Source organism: Bubalus kerabau, chromosome 1, assembly GCF_029407905.1.
Source record: "Bubalus kerabau isolate K-KA32 ecotype Philippines breed swamp buffalo chromosome 1, PCC_UOA_SB_1v2, whole genome shotgun sequence".
NCBI classification, from domain to species: Eukaryota; Metazoa; Chordata; class Mammalia; order Artiodactyla; family Bovidae; genus Bubalus; species Bubalus kerabau.
This window is the reverse complement of record NC_073624.1, coordinates 62,886,195-62,891,188: the sequence shown is the minus strand read 5'-3', so window position 1 is coordinate 62,891,188 and position 4,994 is coordinate 62,886,195. Positions and strand designations below refer to the sequence as shown.

Sequence of the window (4,994 nt, the reverse complement as noted above, 5' to 3'; positions counted from 1 at the left end):
CTCCCTTTTTACCAAATCACATATATACTGTCCTTCCCCTATACCTCTTTAGATCTGTTTCTCACAGATATCTGAGGTCCGACTCCCAGATTGCAATCCTCATATTACCCCAAATAAAATTTAACTTGCAACTCTCACGTTGTGTATTTTTTTTTAATTGATAATTTCTTCAGGCATTTTAAAAGACTTGTTATGGTACATATGTTAATTTTGGAGTTCCCCAAGAAGTGGAGGCTTTTTCATAGTTTTCCTAATAGCTTTCATAGTTTCCTTCACTATAATAGTCTTTGAGTTGATAAATTATACAGCCCAGAAAGTGTTAAACTCACTAATGAGAAAAGTTATTTGATTTCTCAAGAAAGTGTAATTACATTATTCTTTTAAGTTGTACTGTTTTTCATGTAGTTACTAAATTGGCCACAATATGAAAAGGAGAGTATATGCAATGTTCTAATGAGACTGTCAGATTATGTTTATTATCCTTGTGTGGTAATAAAAAATAAGGTTAAACATAATACAATATTTACTTAATTACTGAAGAGAGTAATTCTGGTGAAATCACAAAATGCTATTGTCTCTTGCATTTTGAAATTTCACCTTAGGAAAAGTGCATGAGAGAAGGTTTGCAATCGGAATGAAAAAAAATGTATATGTATATATATGTACATATATGAAGAGTTCAAATTTAAATGGCAAAAATAAAATACACATATGCAAATATCCTTAGTAAACTGCTGACAATAAAAATATAAATGATGAAAATGAATCTAGGGAGGCTGTGTGGATATTAATAAATTTTGACAAACCTGGATTTTAATTTAATTGCTCTTCATTCATATGCCTCTAATTCATGAAACAGGACTTTTATATTTTCATTTCCTTAAGAAAAAACATAGTCTTCCTTGCAATGTCCATGAAGGCTCTCTTGCCTTGCTGATTTCTAAGAGTGTAGATAAAGGGGTTCAGCATGGGTGCTACTGAGATATTTAGCACAGCTACTCCCTTGCTCAAAGAGACCCTGTCTTTTGCAGATGGATTCACATACATGGAAATGCAGCTGCCATAAGAGATGGAGATGACAATCATGTGGGACGAACATGTGGAAAAGGCCTTTGTCCTCTGAGTGGTAGAAGGGATCCTCAAAATTGTTTTGATGATATATGTGTAGGACAGAATTATTAATGCTAAAGTGAACAATAGAATAAACAGCACAGGAAAACACCAGTATCTCTAGAAATTTGATGTCTGAAAAAGAAAGGTATAATAAAGGGAAATAATCACAAATAAAATGGTTGATAACATTGGACTTACAGTAATCAAGCTGTATGAAGAACATGGGTAATGGGAATATAATTAAGAATGAAGTCAGCCAAGAGACCAAGACAAGCAGAGTGCAGACTCTGTGATTCATAATGGTCATGTAATGCAGTGGTTTGCAGATGGCAATGTAGCGGTCATAGGACATGGCAACCAGAAGGTAAATCTCAGTGACTCCCAAGAAAACGTAAAAAAATAACTGAATCATACAATCATTAAAAGAGATGGTTTTATCTCCTGTAATAATGGTGGCCAAGAACTTGGGAATAGTGACAGCTGTGAATGAAACTTCCAATGTGGAGAAAATCCTGAGGAAGAAATACATGGGGGTCTGTAGGTAGATATCCAACAGGGTCAGGGTGATAATGGTCAAGTTCCCAGTGATGCTGAGCATGTAGGTGATGAGCAGAAAGACAAAGATCACAACCTGAAGTTGTGGGTTGTCCAACAGTCCCAGGAGGATAAATTCTGTTATTTCTGTGTAGTTTCTCATTTTTCTTCTTCTTTTAAGTAACCTTCAGGAGAAAACACAAACAGAAGACTCTGAAAAGGGGATTATCCATGTATAACACTGGGATTTGTCTCTAAAAGTAAACTTACTATGCCATGCTAACATAATTCAGGAGATTTTTAAAAACAAGTTAATAAAAATAGGTAACTTACTTTAAAGTAAGTTTTTACCATATGCCAGTATGTGTGTTTCACATAGAATATTTCTTTATAAAATCCCTGTTTTACAGGTTGGAATCAGAGTAGAAATAATTTTAAAAAATCATATCCAAATCACATACCTGAATTGAAAAAGCAGGGATTATCACCTAAATCTTTCTAAAACCTAGCAAATACAGTAAAATAAATGCTACCTGTTGACTTGTAAAATGCCCCACCCCCCACTCTTAGAGGATTCCCTCCTGTTGGGAAAGACTTCCTCTCTTTTCAAGCCCCATAAAATCATCTTATCCTAGTTTGTGTTGGCTGGTTCCTTGTATTGTTATTCTCTACTGTAATATAGAAAACCTAAATGTGTTAGGAAAAAGTCACCCAGTGGATATGTCTCCAAAATAAAAGTCATTAGAATGAAATCTTTAACAACCTGACAGATTTCTAAGTTTCCATTCAGACTCATATTAACCTCCCAACCTCATACTCCTCTTCTGAGGCCCCAGATAATGGAATAAAGGAATCCAGATAATGGATTTGCTTCAGCAGTCTTCTCAGATATTAGAGAGTCAAGAGAGGAGGCAGACTGGACGTTTAGTAAATTGCATCTGTGTTATGAGTTAAGGAAACCAAAATGTGTTGTTCAGTCGCCAAGTCATGTCCAACTCGTTGTGACTCTCTGGACTGCAGCACGCCAGACTTCCCTGTCCCTAACCATCTCCCAGAGTTTGCTCAGGTCCATGTCTATTGCTTTGATGATGCCATCCATGCCATCATGCCATGGTGATGCCATGCCCCTGATGTCCTCTTCTCCTTCTGCCCTCAATCTTTCCCAGCATCATAGTCTTTTCCAATGAGTCAGCTGTTGGCATCAACTGGCCAAATTATTGAAGCTTTCATTAAATAGCAGCAACAGAGCTGCTCTGCTATATCAGTCAGTTCAGTTCAGTTCGGTAGCTCAGTCGTGTCCGACTCTTTGCGACCCCATGAATCGCAGCACGTCAGGCCTCCCTGTCCATCACCAACTCCCGGAGTTCACTCAAACTCATGTCCATCAAGTTGGTGATGCCATCCATCCATCCCATCCTCTATCATCCCCTTCTCCTCCTGCCCCCAATCCCTCCCAGCATCAGAGTCTTTTCCAATGAGTCAACCCTTTGCATGATGTGGCCAAAGTACTGGAGTTTCAGCTTTAGCATCATTCCTTCCAAAGAACACCAGGACTGATCTCCTTTAGAATGGACTGGTTGCATCTCCTTGAAGTCCAAGGGACTCTCAAGAGTCTTCTTCAACACCACAGTTCAAAAACGTCAATTCCTTGGCATTCAGCTTTCTTCACAGTCCAACTCTCACATCCATACATGACTACTGGGAAAACCACAGCCTTGACTAGACAGACCATTGTCGGTATCCCAAACCAGAATTAGGTCATCTACGAATGGTTTAGCACCAGGTTCCCTACAAATTGGGGCACCGTGATGGGTGAAGGGGTGACTACCTTTCTGGCTGCACCCAGTGTCCCAGGATGAAGGGCTATCTGCACCTGACCCTGGTCCCAAAGCACAGGCTGGTGCTCCATTAGGGACCCCGGGGGAGGCCTGCCAGCAGGGATGTTGGGGAACCAGCTATCTAAGGCCAATCAAGGATCCTGTGATGCTGACATGTCATTCTGCATGGGCAGGATTCTCACTTAGAGGTGTTCAGTCATAATCCCACAGATGGTAGCTTCTCTCCATTGGCTTTTCAGCTAAGCTCTCAACTGAAGTGCATGAATAATTGAAAACAAACATTGCCTTCCAGAGAATATTTTTCCTTAAAAATTTCTGCCATCTAAATGTTACTAGTATTCTCTCTCCATTTCTGTTTATCAGCCATGTCCAACACTTTGCAGCCCCATTGACTATAGCCCACCAGGCTCCTCTGCCCATAGAATTTTCCAGGCAAGAACACTGGAGTGAGGGTGCCATCTTCTACTTCAGGGGATCTTCCCCATCCAGGTATTGAATTCAAGTCTCTTGCAAATCTTGCATTGGCAAACAGATTATTTACCAACTGTGCCACCTGGGAAGCATCTACATTAATATTCCCTTAATAGAATCTCTATTTTGACAGTGTGTTAGTATAAACATGAAATAGCAAAGAAAACCTTTATTTTGTCATTCCAATTAGCAGTAATAATAATGCATTTATGTTAAAAAGAAGCTGAGTTCCCTCAGTAAATTCAGGCAACCCAGAATTTGATACACATTGACAAATATAAAAGTCATTGTTCTCAGTTAACAAAAATCATCTGTAATTAACAACTGTGTATAAGAGTCAGACATGACTGAGTGACTGAACTGAACTGAACTGATGACTCTGATCTGTAAACCATTCTGGAATGTGAGGTGTTAACCATTCCTGGGATGGTTTTGGTAAAGTAATGAAGAATATATCCAAATTTCTAAGACATCATTTCAAAGTTTTTTTTCCTTGCAACTCATTCACGCTTTTTTTCCCTTAGTCCTGTGGCTCTTAGGTTAACAAGTTACATATTCCTGTCTGTCCCTTTCTTTTTAATGGATTCTAGTGTCTTGGATGGAGAAGGCAATGGCACCCCACTCAAGTACTCTTGCCTGGAAAATCCCATGGATGGAGGAGCCTGGTGGGCTACAGTCCATGGGGTCGCACAGAGTCAGACATGACTGAATGACTTCACTTTCACTTTTCAGTTTCATGCACTGGAGAAGGAAATGGCAACCCACTCCAATGTTCTTGCCTGGAGAATCCCAGGGATGGGACAGCCTGGTGGGCTGCCATCTCTGGCGTCGCACAGAGTCGGACACGACTGAAGTGACTTAGCAGCAGCAGCAACAGCAGTGTCTTGGATAAGGGCTTCCCAGGTGACACTGGTGGTAAAGTACACGCCTGCCAATTCAGGAGACATAAGAGATGTGGGTTCCATCTCTAGGTTGGGAAAATCCCCTGGAGGAGGGCATGGCAATCCACTCCAGTATTCAGCCTGGAGAATCCCCATG

General features: G+C 40.1%; 1 pseudogene; it reads right to left on the bottom strand.

The window, feature by feature from the left end:
- Window positions 1-864: 864 nt before the first annotated feature.
- Window positions 865-1,810, bottom strand: LOC129641524 (olfactory receptor 6C1-like; annotated as a pseudogene).
- Window positions 1,811-4,994: the final 3,184 nt, after the last annotated feature.